At 36.7% G+C, this 19,583-nt stretch overlaps 1 long non-coding RNA gene across 1 annotated transcript; it reads left to right on the forward strand.

The window, feature by feature from the left end:
• Positions 1 to 17,938: 17,938 nt before the first annotated feature.
• LOC128293229 (uncharacterized) lies at positions 17,939 to 19,094 on the forward strand. Its single transcript, XR_008283359.1, has 2 exons — positions 17,939 to 18,609; positions 18,698 to 19,094. It is a non-coding gene; the product is annotated as an uncharacterized LOC128293229 (long non-coding RNA).
• Positions 19,095 to 19,583: the final 489 nt, after the last annotated feature.

Below are 19,583 nucleotides of genomic sequence, written 5' to 3' on the forward strand. Positions count from 1 at the left end.
ATAAAATAATAAAGATATGACGATGTTGAGTCTGGAGTTCTTCGTACGTCCCTATGCCAATTCCCATCCTAAGTTCGTTTGTTGCCTGAGAAGTTAAGGTAATGGGGTGAGCTTAACGAGCTCAATGTAAGTCTAAACAAATAAGCACTATGCATTCGTACAAGCAATATCACATGAAACTAAATAGCACAACAATCATCAATAATAGCAATTTTAATGAACATGATCATGACACAATGCACATGTAAGATCCTACCCATACCATCTGCTACACACCACAAGTTCCTCATAACCCGTCTACCAAACTCAACGAATGCAAGCATAACATGATGTGGTAAAACCATCGAATAACAATAACGCAGTAGAACTGTCGAATAAAAAATAATGCGATATAATCGACTATCACTTTGGTACTCCAAATGTAGTGCATAAATTACGAATAAATGAAGACTTAATATGCCATCGGTACTCCGCAAAACTCCTCCGTCAACCACAAAATATCTCACCCCAATGCACATGCAACATGTCATACAATCTAATTCAAAGTCATAAGTTAATTCTTTTCACACTTATTTGACATGTTCAACACGCCCTCAATAATTGGATACTTTCAGTGAATGGATAAATGTCCAAACTTTCAAAATACCACCAAGGTGGTATCATTCAACATTACACAATTTCACATACTTTTACGATTTTTCCAATGTTCATGTATAGCCACCTTTTCAATATAACATAGCAAATTTTCCATGCAATTATATCATGCATAAACTCATATTTCAACAAATCATGTTATATTTACAACCAATCTCATACCAAATAACACAATCATGCATCACAACATCAATCACACAATTACATTGTCAAGCTAGCAACTTTGCTAACACATCAATCTTTTAGGGCTCGAAACGTACTTGGCTCGACCATTTATAAAATTAATTATTTGGCTATTAAGTCAATCCAATCAGCAAGCTAAATCATCAAATATATCACAAAAATTAACATTTTTAATTAATTTTTTGAGTTTAGGACCCACACTTTATCTTTTGCTTTTTCGTAACACCCTAGTGAATATTTCAATTTTCTTTAATAAACCTTAAAACGAACCTAAGTAAAAAAATTAGTATAAATTCAATTAATTCATATCTTGACCAGCCCTTAAACACCCATTTATGGGTTCAAACCAATCATTAAAATTACAACTATTTACGAATCAAAACTAGTTATATTTTTTACATTGTTTTGATACGAATTGCACGCGCGACCGTCCTTTGGTTTTACAGTTGATTTGGGGCGTTCGAGTCAGCACCTAATACATTTATATACTAGAAAATCAGTAGCCAATATTCATTAAAGTAATTCATTTAATCAATCTATAACCTTTCCCAAATAGCTATGTCGAAACAACAAACTAGTTTGCATTTAATCTCACTTACGCTTCCCGATTCGTAAGATTCGAATGGCCAATTGATCAAGAACATTTTTCCCTAATTGATATGTGATTAAAGACTGATTAGTAGGGTTCAAGAAAAAAAAATTCAAGCTGAAAATAAATGGGCAATATTTAAGAAACAAAATAGCCCTCTTCATGTACCTAGGCACGCACACCATCACCTATGGTGGCCAAAATTAGGGCTGATTTAAAAACAATTTAAAGATCCATTAAAAACCTAGAAAAATATATTTCAAAATCATTAAAATTCTCCAAAATGCTAGATCTATAAATTTAAGTTTTTAATTGACAAGATTAATCAAGAAGTTGAAGTAGATCTTATACAAGCTAATAGAGGGGGACGACAATGATACTTTCTTAGTAATGTTGGAGTTGATCTTGGAGATCCAAGATTTTTTATTTGGGGTTGATTTATTTCAGGATAAATGGCAACAAAGTAATGGAAAAGATTATTGTAACAACCCGATTTTGTGCTTAGTCTGAATAGTGGTTTCGAGATCACAAATTCAAAGTTAGAGAAAATGTTTTATTATTTTTAATATTATTTTATGTGTTATAGCATGATTTTATAGGTGCATGAAAATTTTGGTGAATTAATTTTAGCGATTGTGAGCCCAGTTGTGAAAAAGGACTAAATTGCATAAAGTGCAAAAGTCCTATTTTGATAGCTAAGGGTGTTAAATAGATAGAGAACCAAAATTTGGAGTCTTTAAAGAGAAAATAGACCCTTGGATAAGTGATGGTCGGCCATAGGAGACAAAAGATAGAGAAAGTCAATATTACGTGGAAATTTGGTAATTTATTTGACCAAAATGAAATAGAATAAAGAGGAAAAGATATCATCTTTTTCTCACCCTCTTCACCATCAAAAATACCAGAAAAAATAGGGGTTTAGAAGCTCGAAAGATTTCAGCCACTCTTTACCTTCATAAGTAAGTGATTTTGATAGTTTTTCTTGATGATTTTTGTATTTTTGGACCCCTTATAGCAAATAAGGGGACTATTTTTCAAAATGGTTGAAATTTTAGGGTTTTTCCATGATATTAAAATTTTGGTTTTATAAATTTTATGGAAGAAAATGAATCATGATTTTTAAATAAACAACTTTTGTGAAGTAGTTTTCATGGATACCTTAACTAGGGACCATTTTGCATAAGTTGTGAAATAGATGTTACATGTGTGTAATAATGAGAATTGTGGGCTGCTTCTAGTATAAAAAGTATTCGGCTAGGCTTGGTTAGTGAGAAAATGTGATAAAAATCATTTTTTGGACTTAGGGGTAAAATGATCATTTTGTGAAAGTCTTGGGGCAAAATGGTTATTTTGCCCAATTAAGAATTTTTGAGTGTCTAGATTAATATGCTGATGAAATGAATGAATTTCTATCATTTTAGATCAAGAATTACAAAATCCGGGCCTAGACCGGGGAAAAACAAAGCTAGTGGACTAAGCTGAACTAGTCGCCTACATTTTGTATACTGAGGTAAGTTGTATGTAAATAATACAATTACATTTTATTATATGTGTTTGAATTGATATAGCATAAATTGCTTGTTTGTGGAAATGATTATGTATGATGAATATTGAGATAGTAGAACTCCCGTTTGAACCTTAAGAAATAAATCGGATATTCATGCCATGACATTCGGGTTATTTGTATACTAGTGCAAGACCATGTCTAGGACATGGCATCAACATTGAGACGAGAACTAGTGTAAGACATGTCTGGGACATGCATCGGCTACGAGATGTGTCAGTGTAAGACCATGTCTAGGACATGGCATCGGCACGAATAGAGGTGTCAGTGTAAGACTATGTCTGGGACATGGCATTGGCACTGATATGTGAGAGCTAGTGTAAGACCATATCTGGGACATGGCGTCGACCTCATTTCGATAATCAGTGTAAGACCATGTTTGGGACATGGCATCGACTTGATGGATAAGCCAGAGTAAGATCATGTCTGGAACATGGCATCGGCATTATACCCTATGTTTGAGGCTTAGTGAATATCTGAAAGCATTCCAAATGGTTTAACGATGAGAGTTACAGTTTAAGTTAAACGAGAAAAGTATAACCATGTTGTGAGTGGTTCAGGATGTATGAGATGTGAGCTCAATATATGCTATGTGAATTGTATTGGATAGTGATGAGTAAGTTGTGCTTATGCCTAATTTTGTATTATGAGCATGATGATGAATGGTAAAGTTGTTATATTTATTTGCATGCAACTTACTAAGCTTTATGCTTACTCCCTCTCCTTTCCATTTTCTTATAGTGCCACCTAGTTAGCTCGATGATCATCGGACGTCGGAGGTATCGAGCACACTATCAACTGAAGCACTTGGTATAGTTGGTTTTATTATGTTGAGTATGGCATGTATATGGCTTAGACTTTTGAGTTTTGTGTCAATGTTAAATTTAGCCAAGGTGTTAGCTTGGGATGAATCCCTTAGTTTTGTATAAAGCCTTGGATAATGGCTAATATTCATTATTGATATATGCAAATGATGATATTTTCATGAATGAGTTAATACCTTGTGTGGCTGATTAAACTTTGTGCGGTTGTGTGGATTTGTCATGTTAGATGTTTTGTAGGTTGATGCAAATAAGGGTGGCAAAAACGCTTGATAAATAGCCTTGTTTGTCCACATGGATAGACACATGGGCGTGTGTCTAAGCCGTGTATGACACATGGCCAGCCCCATGGGTGTGTTGTCCGGCCCTGTGTCCCTTGCACCTTAAATTTGCAAGTCAGTTTGCATGGTAATAAATACACGGGTAGAGACACGACCGTGTGTCTCAGCCGTGTGAAGGACACATCCTAGTACACGAGCGTGTGCCTTGGCTGTGTGACCCTTAAGGATTGTTGACATCATAAACAAAATGTCAAGGTTTTCAAACACGGGCTGAGACATGGGCGTGTCGAGGCCGTGCGAGGGACACAGGCAATGGACATGGGCGTGTGCCAGACCGTGTGAAAACCCATGTAGGTTCGAATTGAAAAATAAATCCACACGGCCAACAACACGACCATGTTCAAGCTCCACACGGGCGTGTGCCCTATTTCAAATGTCATTTTCTAAAGTTGGTTTAAGGACCCGAATTGGTCCCAAATGGTTTTCCAATGGATGTTTAGGGGCTCGTAGGCCATATTAAAGAAGTTTAGACCAAGTTTGAAAAAGTTTAAAATTTTAACGAGCTTGTATGATCTAACTTAGTACATGTATATGTGATTTGCAAACAGTAACGCCTCGTACCCGGCATCAGCGTTGAACTCAGGTTAGGGGTGTTACATTTAGTGGTATCAGAGCTTTAGTTTAGTCGATTCTAGGACTAACCTAGCATGAGTTCAAGTCTAGCTATACATGCCATAGTTGTATATTGATAGTGTGATGACTCCTAACGATTATAAATTATGTTTTCATATAGTAAATAGATCCCGATAGAACTATAGTGGATCATGTGGAGAGTAATACGCCGGCTCTCGCTGAAGGGACCGCGCCTATCGAAAGCGAGCTCGTGACAATAGCTCAGGCCGGAAGGGCTAGAGAAGCCTACCTCCATATGATAGATGCTTGGTATATGGATTTTGTTCATACAAATCCGAACACTGCACCTCCCCCGCCTCCTCTGAATCCTCAACATGCCCCTGTAGCTCCTCAAAGAGTAGATATGGTTAGGAGAGAGAAATCTCCGGTAGACAAGATTCGAAAGTAAGGGGCTGAGGAATTCTGGGCTAATATTGATGACAACCCAGAGAGAACAGAGTTTTGGTTGACAAATACCATTACGGTATTTGATGAGCTATCGTGTATGCTTGAGGAGTGCATGAAGTGTGCAGTGTCACTCCTTCGAGACTCAGCCTACCAATGGTGGAATACTCTCGTGTCCGTTGTACCGAGAGAGAGGTTAACATGAGAATTCTTTCAGGAAAAATTCTGAAAGAAGTACATTAGCCAGAGGTTTATAGACCAGAAGAGGAAGGAATTTCTTGAGCTGAAGCAAGGCCGTATAATAATGACGGAGTATGAATGTGAATTTGTGAGGCTAAACAAATATGCACATGAATACATATCTAAAGAGGCCATAATGTGTAAGAGATTTGAAGATAGACTGAATGAGAATATTCGACTTCTGATTGGCATCTTAGAATTAAAAGAATTTGTGGTACTCGTTGAAAGGGCGTATAAGGCTGGAAAGTTAGCCAAAGAGAAGAGAAAAGTCAATATTGCGTCTCGAGACTCAATGAAAAGACAGATGAGGAAATCATATCAGTCCTCATCTAAGAGATCGAAGGAATTTACTACCCGATTGAATGCTTCAGTGGAGTTCTCAGGTAGAAAAAAGAATAAGTAATACATGACGTCTAAAGACCAAACCACTTCCATCGCAAGTGTTAGTAGTGCTCGGCCAAATAGGCCGGAGTGTTCGCAGTGTAGTAGGTATCATTTCAGCTAGTGCCGAGGGAATGAAAGAGACTATTTCAAATGTGGGTCATTAGACCACTTCATCCGAGACTGCCCTGAACTAGATGAGAAAGAGAAAAATTAAGAGGTGAGGGCGAGTAATGCTCCTTCGAGGGGTAGACCACAAAAGAATCCAGGTAGTGGGGCTAGCAGTAGAGGTACTCCTAGAGATTCAGCTGTGAGGTCCGAGGGTCGTGCGCCTGCAATGACTTATGCCATTCACGCTCGCGAATAGGCATCTTCACCAGATGTGATTATAGGTACTTTTTCTCTTCATGATATTTCTGTTGTTGCATTAATTGATCTGGGGTCTACCCACTCTTATGTCTGCATGAAATTAATACCCATATGAATATTTTAGTTGAACCTACTGAATTTGTAGTAAAAGTGTCTAACCCATTAGGCAAGCATGTGTTGACCAAGTATGTAGAAATTTTCCCTTGACAATTAAGGGTCATAGTTTTCCAGCTAACCTCATGTTGTTGCCATTTGATGTAATCCTTGGAATGGATTGATTAATTTCTCATAGTGTTGTAGTGGACTGTGGAAGGAAATCTATTGAGTTGAAATGTGAAGACGGAAATGTTCTTCGGGTTGAACTAGATGAATCAGATGACTCACATGTAGTAATATCGTCCACGACTGAGGAAAGATATTTGAAAAAAGGGTATGAGTCCTACCTTGCATTTATGTTGAATACCCAAACATCTGAAGTGAAAATTGAGACAGTGTCAGTGGTATGTTAGTATCTGGATGTGTTTCCAAAAAAGTTGCCTGGATTACCTCCAACTAGAGAAGTTGAGTTTGGTATTGAGTTGGTCTTTGGTACGATACCTATCTCGATCATTCTGTATAGGATGGCTCTGATAGAATTAAAAGAGTTGAAAGTACAGTTGCAAGAACTAATTAATAAGGGTTTTGTAAGACTGAATTTTTCCTTGTGGGGTGCTCCGGTACTTTTTGTGAAGAAGAAAGAAGGGTCGATGAGGTTATGTATAGATTACAGACAGCTCAACAAGGTGACTGTGAAGAACAAGTATCCGTTGCCAAGAATCAATGATCTATTCGATCAGTTGAAGTGAGCCACCATGTTTTCTAAGATAGACTTAAGGTCAGGCTACTACCAGTTAAGGGTTAAGGAGCAAGATGTACCGAAAACTACTTTTCGAATGAAGTATGACCACTATGAGTTCCTCGTCATGCCCTTTGGCTTAACAAATGCCCTGTCGATTTTTATGGGCTTAATGAACTGTATTTTCTGACTATACTTAGATAAGTTCGTAGTCGTCTTTATCAATCACATATTGATTTATTCGCGTGAAGAGAATGAGCACGTGGAGCATTTGAGAATGGTTTTATGAACCTTGAGAGATAAGCAGTTATATGCCAAGTTCAGTAAGAGTGAATTTTGGCTTAAAGAGGTCGGATTTCTAGGACACATTGTGTTGGGTAATGGGATTAGAGTTGAACCAAGCAAGATCTCAGTTATTATTGAGTGGAAACCACCGAGGAATGTGTTAAAGGTTCGAAGCTTTTTGGGTTTAGTTGGGTACTATAGAAGATTTGTGAATGGATTGTTCATGATAGCTACTCCGATGACAAGGCTGTTACAAAAGGATGTCGAGTTCAAATAGACGGAGAAGTGCCAATAGAATTTTGAGAAACTAAAGACCTTGTTGATAGAAGCCCTAGTTCTAGTGCAACCGAAATCGAGAAAAGAGTTTGTGGTGTATAGTGATACATCCTCGAATGGGTTAGGGTGCGTGCTCAATCAAGAAGACAATGTGATAGCCTACGCCTCGAGATAGCTAAAACCACACGAGAAAAACTACCCAATGCACGATTTAGAGTTACCCACTATTGTGTTCGAGTTGAAAATTTAGAGATACTATTTGTATTGCGATGACCATAAGAGTCTAAAGTATTTGATGATTCAAAAGGATCTGAATTTATGGCAATGGCAGTGGTTAGAGTTGATAAAAGATTATGAGTTGATTATCGACTACCATCTGGGAAAGGAGAACGTGGTCGCCGATGCATTGAGTAAAAAATATTTATTTGCTTTGAGAGCAATAAATGCCCAATTGGCCTTGTCAGAGGATGGTTTGGTTCTAGTAAAGTTAAAGGCTAGACCGACGTTTCTCCAAGAAATTTGTGAAGCTCAGAAAGATGATAAGGACTTGCAAGCTAAGATGGCTCAGTGTGAGATACGAAATGAAATAGAATTTCATAGTGACACCGATGGTTGTATGATGTACTGAGACAAAGTTTGTGTGCCTAAGAATAATGAGCTTATTCAGAAGATTTTATGAGAGGCACATAGTGGTTGCTTGTCTATCCATCCAGGTAGTGTAAAAATGTATAACGACTTGAAGAAAATAAAGTGGTGGTCGGGGATGAAAAGAGACATTTCTGAGTTTGTTTCTAAGTGTCTAGTTTGTCAACAAGTGAAGGTCGAACACCAAGTACCTTCGGGTTTGCTTCAACCTGTAATGGTTCCTGAGTGGAAATAAGACCGGGTAACCATAGATTTCGTATCAAGACTACCTTTAACATAAAAAAGAAGGATACCGTTTGGGTTGTTGTCGATAGGCTTTCAAAGTTAGCACATTTTATACCAGTGCGTACTGATTACTCCCTTGAGAAATTGGCCGATCTATATGTTTCTGAGATTGTGAGACTTCATAGAGTGCCCTTGTCGATTATTTTAATAGGGACCTAAGGTTTACCTCGAGGTTTTGGAAGAAGCTGTAAGAAGCTTTAGGGACAAAGTTGAATTTTAGCACAGCTTTCCACCCGCAAACTAACAGTTAGTTGGAAAGAGTAATTCAGATATTGGAAGACATGCTACAGTGTTGTGTTCTCGAGTTTCAAGGCAATTAGGAAAGGTACTTACCGCTGATCGAATTCGCCTATAACAACAATTATCAATCAAGTCTGAAAATGGCACCTTATGAGGCTTTATATGGGCGTAAGTGCCAAATGCCTTTATATTTGACCGAGCTGAGAGAGAATCAAATTCACCGGGTCAATTTAGTTAGAGAGACTAAAGAGAAAGTTAAGGTGATTTGCCACTGTTTGAAGGCCTCTTCGGATAGGCAGAAATCCTACGCAGATTTGAAACGAAAGGAAATTGAGTTTCAAGTCGGTGATAGGGTGTTTTTAAAAGTATCCCCGTGGAGGAAAGTCCTCAGATTTGGTAGAAAAGGCAAGCTGAGTCTTCGTTTCATAGGACCTTATGAGATTATTGGGAAAGTAAGGCCCTTTGCCTATCGATTGGCTTTGCCCTCAGAGTTAGAAAAGGTTTACGATGTATTTCATGTGTCCATGTTACATCGATATAGATCGGATCCTTCGCATGTGATTTCACCGACTAAGGTTGAGATTCAGCCGGATATGACTTATGACGAAAAGCCGGTTAAGATTTTGGCTCAGGAGATTAAGCAATTGAGGAATAAGAGCATAGCACTTGTTAAAATATTATGGCATAGACATGGGGTCGAAGAAGCCACATGGGAACCCGAGGAGACCACTAGAGATCAATACCCAAACCTATTCACCGGTAAGATTTTTGGGGCCGAAAATCCCTAAGGAGAGAGAATTGTAACAGCCCGATTTTGGACTTAGTCGGAATAGTGGTTTTAGACCATAAATCTAAAGTTAGAGAAACTATTTTATTATTTTTAATATTATTTCATGTGTTATAGCATGATTATACAGGTGCATGAAAATTTTGGTAAATTAATTTTAGCGATTGTGAGCCCAATTGTCAAAAAAGACTAAATTGCATAAAGTGCAAAAGTCTTATTTTGATAGCTAATGGTGTTAATAGATAGAGAACCAAAATTGGGGGTCTTTAAAGGGTAAATAGACCCTTGGATAAGTGATGGCCGTCCATAGGAGACAAAAGGTAGAGAAAGTCAAGATTTGATGGAAATTTGGTAATTTATTTGACCAAAATGAAATAAAATAAAAAGGAAAAGATATCATCTTTTTCTCACCCTCTTCATCACCAAAAATACCAACAAAAATAGGGGTTTGGAAGCTTGAAAAATTGCAGCCACTCTTTACCTTCGCAAGTAAGTGATTTTGATAGTTTTTCTTGACGATTTTTGTGAGAAAATGTTATAAAAAAAGATTTTCGGACTTAGGGGTAAAATGGTCATTTTGTGAAAGTATAGAGGAAAAATGGTCATTTTGCCCAATTATGAATTTTTGAGTGTCTAGATTAATATGCTGATGAAATGAATGAATTTCTATCATTTTAGATCAAGAATTACAAAATTCGGGCCTAGACCGGGGAAAAATAAAGCTAGTGGACTAAGCCGAACTAGTCGCCTGCATTTTGTATACCGAGGTAAGTTGTATGTAAATAATACAATTACATTGTATTATATGTGTTTGAATTGATATAGCATAAATTGCTTATTTGTGGAAATGATTATGCATGAAGAATATTGAAATAGTAGAACTCCCGTTTGAACTTTAGGAAATAAATCAGATATTCATGCCATGACATTCGGGTTATTTGTGTGCTAGTGTAAGACATGTCTAGGACATGCATTAGCCACATTATGAGAGCCAATGTAAGACCATGTCTGGGACATGGCATCGACATTGAGACGAGAGCTAGTGTAAGACATGTCTGGAACATGCATCGGCTACTAGATGTGTCAATGTAAGACCATGTCTGGGACATGGCATCGGCACATATAGAGGTGTCAGTGTAAGACTATGTCTGGGACATGGCATTGGCACGTATAGAGGTGTCAGTGTAAGACCATGTCGGGGACATGGCATCGGCACAGATATGTGAGAGCTAGTGTAAGACCATGTCTGGGACATGGCGTCGGCCTCGATTTTAATAGTCAGTGTAAGACCATGTTTGGGACATGGCATCGACTTGATGGATGAGCCAGAGTAAGACCATGTCTGGGATATGGCATCGACTTGATGGATGAGCCAGAGTAAGACCATGTCTGGGACATGGATCGGTATTATACCCTATGTTTGAGGCTTAGTGAATATCCGATAGCATTTCAAATGGTTCAATGGTGAGAGTTACAGTTTAAGCTAAACGAGAAAAGTAAAACCATGTTATGAGTCGTTCAGGTACCTATTTGAAATGTATGAGATGTGAGCATAATAGATGCTATGTGAATTGTATTGGATAGTGATGAGTAAGTTGTGCTTATGCCTACTTTTGTATTATGAGCATGATTATGAATGGTAAAGTTGTTGTTATATTTATTTACATGTAACTTACTAAGCTTTATGCTTACTCCTCTCCTTTCCATTTTCTTATAGTGCCGTCTAATTAGCTCGAGGATCATAGGACATCAGAGGCATCGATCACATTATCAACCAAAGCACTTGGTATAATTGGTTTTATTATGTTGAGTATCGCATGTATAGGGCTTAGACTTTTGAGTTTTGTGTCAATGTTAAATTTAGCCAAGGTGTTAGCTTGGGATGAATCCCTTAGTTTTGTATAAAGCCTTGGATAATGGCTAAGATTCATTATTGATATATGCAAATGATGATATTTTCATTAATGAGTTAATGCCTTGTGTGGCTTATTAGACTTTGTGCGATTGTGTGGATTTGTCATGTTAGATGTTATCTAGGTTAATGCAAATAAGGGTGGCAAAAAGGCTTGGTAAATAGCCTTATTTGTCCACATGGGTAGACGCACGGGCATGTGTCTAGGCTGTGTGTAATACACGGCTAGCCCCATGGGCGTGTTGTCCAGTCGTGTGTCCCTTGCACATTAAATTTGCACGTCAGTATGCATGGTAATAAACACACGGGTAGAGACACGGCCGTGTATCTTAGCCGTGTGAAGGATACGGCCGTGTGACCCTTAAGGATTGCTGATGTCATAAACAGAATGTAAAGATTTTCAAACACGGGCGTGTCGAGGCCGTGCAAGGGACATGGGCCATGGATATGGGCGTGTGCCAAAGCGTGTGAAAACCCCTATAGGTTCTAATTGAAAAATAAATCCACACGGGTAAAGGACATGGGCGTGTCCTTAGATGCATAGGCCGTGTGCGCCACATGGGCCAATAGCACGACCATGTTCAAGTTCCACATGGGCGTGTTGCCCTCTTACATGGACGTGTGTCCTGTTTCAAAGGTCATTTTTTAAAGTTGGTTTAATTACTCGAGTTGGTCCCGAATGGTTTTCCAATGGATGTTTGGGACCTCGTAGGCCATATTAAAGAAGTTTAGACCAAGTTTGAAAAAGTTTTAAATTTTAACAGATTCGTATGATCTGACTTAGTACATGTGTATGTGATTTGTGAACGGTAATGCCTCGTACCCGGTATCGAGGTCGAGCTCGGGTTAGGGTTGTTACAATTATGCTTAATCTTGGTGACAAAAGAAAGAAAATTAATTATGAATAGTGGTGGTAAGGGCAATGGCAACAATGGTGGGAGAAGGGAAAAGAAAGAAAAAAAAATCAAGAGAGGGAGAAAAGGTTAGGGATGGCTAAGGTAGGGGAGGAGAGGGTTAAAGGCTGATTATTTTGTGAAATTTTTTTGTTTATACCTAGTTTTACTACGCTTGGACGACAAGCACGCTAAAACATGGAATTTTTGCAAAAAAATATATATTTGCAAGAGAAGGTATTTGAACTTGGGACCTCTAACTAACTTTTATGCTTACACATTCAACAACTAACGTCAATTCCCTATTTTTGATATAATTTTACATTCTATATTTGATTAACTCTTACAAGCATTATCTGTTTCTGGACTTATGTATAGAATACTTTTACAAAGATCTATCAGAAGAATAAAGCTTATTTGATATAGAACTATTTCATGGAAATAAGCAAAATACGAATTATGAATATATGTAATTCATTACTTATTGACCCCGAATTGTTGAACTATGTTCTAATGTGAATAATATGACAAGGATACGTGAAGAAAATTTTAATGATGAAAGTGATGCAAAGTGATAATGTGACAGCCCAAAATAGACCCTAGCCGGAATGTGGTTTCGGGACCACAAAACCGAGGCATAACAATAATTTAAAATTTATTTCGATGCCTATAATATGTGAGTATTCATGTATGACATTTTTTGATGATTGATTTAGTGTTATAAAGGTGAATTTCACTAGAAAGGACTTGTGTGAGAAAATTTAGAATTGAGATAGGTAAATGTGGAAGTGGCCTATTGATGCACACTAGGAAATGTTGTCCTTGCATGTCAAATTCCCCAAATTTGACTATAGTGGCCGCCATGGTGATGAATATGGGCAAAGAAAACATGTTTCAAACATGTTTTGCTAGTGGTGCATGTTAGAAATAATAAAATAAAAGTATGAGAAAAAAAAGGAAAAAAAGTGTTCATCTTTCACCATTGCTCTTGGCGAATGTCCTAAGGAAAGAAAAGAAAATTTTGCTCATCCATTTTCACTTCTTGGCGAAAATACTAAGGAAAAGAGGAGGATTTTTGCTTCATGCTTGGTTTGGAAGAGATCTAGAAGGAGATTTGGCTAAGTTTGCATCAAGATTAAGGTATGTATGAGGTTGTGTTAGGGGTTTCATGCATGTCTTGGTTGCTAACTTGATGTGCATGTTAGCCATGGCTCAAATCTTTGTTATGCCATGGAAATGGTATTTGGCCAAAGTTGTTATGGTGGTAATGCCATTGCATGCTAAATATCAAGCTTGATAATGATTCATGTGATGGTAGATTGAGGATTCTTAGATTTTCTTTTAGCATTTTGAATGAGATACTAAGTTCTTTGTTTAACCATGACCAAATTGAAAGCGGTATGGTGTTGTGGTATTCGCCATGTTGTATCCATAAATATGATTCATGCATGTTGCATGGTGAGTAAGATTTAAGCTTTGGATATGTGTGTATATTTGGATATAAGCCACTTGAGAATTCGCCATTGCACCTACATGAATATATGTTTGCACATGATGAATTGGTATGACATGTATACTATTTTGAGGTGTCTATTTGCTTGTGATGTTGTTTTGGTTATGAAATAAATGAGAGATGTGTATAGAACTACAATATGTAATGCGTTAATTAGGAAAATGTATGCTGTTTTTTTGTGTAGTATAAGGTGTAAAATTTGCCTCCACATAGACATGCATATTCGGCCAAAGGAAGTAGATTGGTGTGCATGTATTCGGTTAGAGGCAACCATATTGGAGCCTTATCTTGGCTTAGATTGTTGACCAAATGGGTAATGAGTGAGGATGGTTGCGAATATACAAATATACATATGCATGTGTAATTGAACTATAAATGTATAGCAAGATGATTAAACTAGTTTATTTATCTATTAAGCCGAGAAGTTAAAGAAGGAGAAACAAGCAAGGGCAAAGCCAAGGACATCGAGTAGCCGGTCGAAACCGTTATACTCAACACAAGGTAAGTCCTTAAGCACTTGTTGTGAGAACTCCTTGGATAGATATTTTTCGGAGTGATTCTCCTATTTATTATTATGATTATATGTACAAATTGAATTTAGTCAGTTGCTTTACCATGATGAATTGACATAAGGCACAATGTGTGCAAAGACCATATGGCACTATGTGTGCGGTTTACTATGGCACTATGTGTGCGATTCACTATGGCACTATGTGTGCGATTCACTATGGCACTATGTGTGCGATTCACTATGGCACTATGTGTGCGATTTACTATGGCACTAGGTGTGCGATTCACTATGGCACTATGTGTGCGATTCACTATGGCACTATGTGTGCGATTTACTATAGCACTATGTGTGCGATTTACTATGGCACTATGTGTGCGATTTGCTATAGCACTATGTGTGCGATTTGCTATAGTCACATTCGGTTGTGGAAATAAATTGTGCATGAACGAGGTAAGTGATTGAGTTACTAACTAAATATCAAAATTGGGATTGTACGGTGTACGCATAAAATTATCTAGTGCATTGTTGTTCCAACTTGAGGAAACAGATTCAAATCGATGGGCTGACTTGTCGTTTGATTTGGTTGAAGGATTGGGCATGAGATCGAACCAAAAATCTTAGAAATTGCAGTATAGTTTGATATGGCTGGAAACATCTATTTTGTATTATTTGATTATTCACTTATGATTGTTATTGTTGATGGTAGAGTAGTGCTTACGACTTACTGAGTTATGTACTCATTTGGTGTGCTTATTTGTTGTTTATTTAGGTTCTTGATCCATTTTGCGTGCTCAGGACTGTCATCGAAGTCATCACACCGTCTAGCGACTTTTTGGTATCTTCTTCTTAGATGGTTTAAGAAAACATTTCGGCATGTATAGGCTATTATGTTTTGTTTGAACTCGGTATGTAAAATATTGCCTAGCCATGCGAAAATGGCTTATGAATGTTTTGAGCATAATGTTATAATTATTTGGTATGTATATGCTCATTAAGAGGCATGGAAGTGTTTGGCAATGACCAGCCATTAGAATGGGTCATCATGCTTATATTTTGGACCATATATGAAAAAGGGGTGGTTGAATCATAGAGACTATGTGTTAGAGAAAGTCTATCCTAGAATATGATGCTGGCAGCAACAGTGACGTGGATGTGAAAAATCACTAAAAATAGTAGGAATAGAATTAAATAGTGAATAAATTATGTAAATGAACCTTGATGAGTCTATTTTCATATGGAGGAAACGAAACGGTTATATGAGTTGTATGTTGAGAGATATTTGGGTTTTAGTGGAACGGGGCCAGAACGGTTTCGGGATTTCCTGCTCGGACTTTGAAAATTCATTATAAATTAACCAGAAATAATTAGGAGTCATACCATATATGTATGAATTCCTCTTTGAGTCTAGTTTCTATAGAAACAAACGGTAGCAGTATTGAAGTCCTGCACAGGGAGTTATTTGAGTTGTAACGCGTGAAGGTCAGTGTAGTCGGCCCCTGTAACACGGGTGACTTTAACTAATAAACTGTACCAATTGGCCCAACCAAAATTCTAGAAAAAATTCTGTAGACGGAAATGTGAGTCTAGTTCCAGAAAAAAATTACGAAACTGATTTTCGAGTTCTAAAACTCAAGTTATGATTTTTGAAGCGACTAGTACACAGATTGGCAGCTTGTCTGGAACTTTTCAATAAGTGGTTTGAAGTCTGTTAACACCTCGTGTTCGACTCCGGCGACGGTCTCGGTTCGGGGTGTTACAGATAAGTTGAAAAATAATGGAATTATGATTAATTTTGAGTTAAAGCTGGTATTTTACCATTTGAAATTATATATGTGATTTGGACTAAATCTTATATGGTTCATGTTTTGAATGCTATGATAGGTGAAATTACTTCATATTCATTCATGTCATTTTTGAATGATTAAGGTAAGCTATTTGTTTATATTGTATGAGCTTACTAAGTATTTGATATAATTACTTAGGTTATTACTTTTCTGTAGATTTTGAATTGTCCGAAATGTGTTGACACACACCTTTCGTCTCCCGATTTGGTAGACTTTTGATGTTTCGAGCTTGGTTATTTTTGGCATGTACTTAGGATGATTAAATATTGAATTGAAAAGCTTGTGTTCGTAGTTTCGCACGGTTGAGTTTGAATAAATATAAATATTTAAATAAATACATATGATAATTTATCATATAGATGATTATGATAAAGGAATGGATAGTATTAAATATTTATTTAGATGATAGCATGAAATGGTAATAGACTTAGGTATATTAGTTAAATGTTTTCATTTGGTGTAATTGAGTTGTGATATGAAATGATTAAAGGCATTTGTAATTATGGTATGTTTTGCTTGGTGAAATTAGTATAAAATTTTAGGTTATATTTTGAAATTTGCCTATTGATACTTTAGTTAAAGAAATAATTCTTGCATGTGAATGTTTAGGTATGATTAACTTGTCAAAAATGGTAAAGTTTCTTTATTGTTTAATGGTTGAATTGTTGTTGTCAATGTAGGCATAATGGTTTCTTGTTTGGATGATTAGTAAATTGATGTTTGGTCTTGTAATATACATATTTTGGAGTAGGTTTAAATTAATGCTAATTGGCACTATAGGTCATTTGGTATGAATGGTATGCAAATTACTTAAAACAAGTTATTTATGCTGCACACGGGCTACCACATGGTCGTGTGTCACACACGGGTAGTTCACACGACCGTATGTATTGCACATTTAAGGTAATTTTAGATCCATACAATATCAGTTAATTACACAGTTTGAAGACACGATTGTGTGTCTCCTTTCACACGGCCTAAGCTCTGTCACACGATATAGCCACACAGGCATGTCCATGCACCACATGGTCTCTGTCTTGTCGCACAGCCATGTGACCCCTATTTTCATTATTTGCCTATATTTTGTAAATGTTTTGTTTTAATCTAGAATCGTTCTTGGTTTGTTAAATGTTCTGTAAGTTCGATTTAAGTCTCGATATGATTGAATAACACATAAATGATTGTAATTTATTATGAATTGATCTTTTTGGTTCTGTTTGAGTGGTTTTCCTGTTATTTTGTAAATGTTTTAGATTGGTCCCGTTTTAGTTCTGAACTTGTTCAAAGGTTTTCGTAAGCCCGACTAAAACTCGATTTTAATTGTAATACATGTTTAACATGTAATTAACTTGAATTTATTTATTATTGAATAATAATGAATCGGTTGCTTGCGAATGTTCCAGTTTACTATTGTAACATCCTATAACTCGAGTCCCATATATAAAGTGTTACAGAAACTATAAATCCGAACAAAACAATACATTCGGATGGTTACGCCCTAGTAGCAAGGTATTGCAAATAAGGCGGATGTCAAGAAAGTAGTCCAACCTACATTTCTACCCCAAGTGCAGGATAAAAGTAGAAAAGACAAAATAGAGCAATATCGTCAGTAGCGCGTGGGTCTTTTCTAGTAAGCCTAATGAGTAGAATACCAAGTGTATAGCATATCCTAAGTAAACAACTCTTAATGGACCTAAAACTAATCGGCCCAACTAAAATAAAACTGAAATCATCTCCTAAAAACCTTAGCTCAGCCTCATTTCAGAAAACCCCCTACCCAGCTTTCCAAAGACCAGTCGTTTCTCCTTCCTTAGGCATTCGAGAAAATGATTAAAATCAAGACTGTGTCTTTAATGCATTTGCGCCTTTGTCTGGTAAAACTCTTGCTCCTTCTTCTTCTTTAAGGTCGTTCTAGATCTCTGGCATCTTTTTCAGCCACTGTTGTCATCAATCTTGGCAGTTGTCCTTCCAGGTAGGTGTTCTTATTAAGTTTCAAAGCTTCTAGGGCTACTGCATGTGCAGTTTCATTCCATTTTCTGTATATCTATTGAAATCTGCACTCGTTATAACTTTTGCTTAGTGTTTTAATGTCAAAAATATATTAAATTAAAATTGATTTGTCTTTTTCGTTGTTTTGAATTTTCTTAATGATGTTGAAGGCGTCTCCTTCTACCACCACCTTTTGTAATCCCATATCTAAGCTCGTCTTTACTGCTTGTAAGTAGGGTAATGCCTTTGTTACAAGCAGAGTAGGGATTCGATTATTAACTACCGTTGTACAGTTGAGGATCTTTCCTTCTGAGTCCTTGGAAATTATGACAGTTCCTGATTTGGAAGTTTGTCTGTAAAAAGCCCCGTCAAAGTTTATTTTGATTTCAGACGGTTTTGGTGGTCTCCACCATTCTTCTTCTATTCTCTGACCGGGTAATCTGTTTTTTACCTCCCATTCCCTCAAGTATTTGTTAATAAATGGTGTTTTATCTTCTACTGATTGGAATTTTTTCTCATATAGGATCTTGTTTCTCCTCATCCATATCGCCCAGATGCTACAGAAAATAGTCTTACTGTACATATTTGTCATTCTAGTGAGCAACTTTTTAATCCACTGTCGATATCTCTCTTCCTCTTCCCTTTGAGTTACTTGCATCCCTAGCTCCTTCTAGATATTTCTGACTGCAGTGCAATCCCTGAAGGCATCTTCCATTGATTCTGTACCTCCTTTACAGCAAGGGCATAATGTTGTGTTGCAAATCCATTTGTAATGCAAATTACCCATTGTTGGAATATATCCATTATACACTCTCCAATTTGTAATTTTTATTTTCCCTGTAAAATCTGTCTGCCACAATTTTTTGTAGAAAATTTTGTTTATGTCTACCGAAATTTATAGCAATGTCTAGGTTAGATTTCTCCTTTGTAAGCTGTCTGTTTTAGCTCCTCGCTATATATTCTCCTGATGGTTCGCCACTTCAGAATCTATTTTAACTTGATTCTTAGAATAATAAGGAAGTGGATAAAGAAGATAAATAGAAAGATAGAAAGTAGCGTGTAGAAGTCCTAAGAAGTCTTGGAAACACGAAGAATCCACAACTTTCTTCAAGCAGTTTTAATTTTCTCTCAAAGATAGAAACCTTAGCAAGAAAAAAGTTTGAAAATGATCCTTACAATGTAAAAAGATTGTTAAAATTCTTCTAAAAGAAATTCAAGGAAAACTCTTGAAAAGAAAAACTTTTGAAAATTTATTAACTCAAAAGAAAAATAGAATAATAATGAATTATGCGAATTGTGTACAATGCAAAGTCCTATATATAGGCTAATTAAATAAATTTAAAAAAATTCTTAAGTATATTAGAACTTTAATTTAATCTCAAAAGAAGTAGTTTTAAACTAAATTTTCT

This window comes from Gossypium arboreum, chromosome 5, assembly GCF_025698485.1.
Source record: "Gossypium arboreum isolate Shixiya-1 chromosome 5, ASM2569848v2, whole genome shotgun sequence".
NCBI classification, from domain to species: domain Eukaryota; kingdom Viridiplantae; phylum Streptophyta; class Magnoliopsida; order Malvales; family Malvaceae; genus Gossypium; species Gossypium arboreum.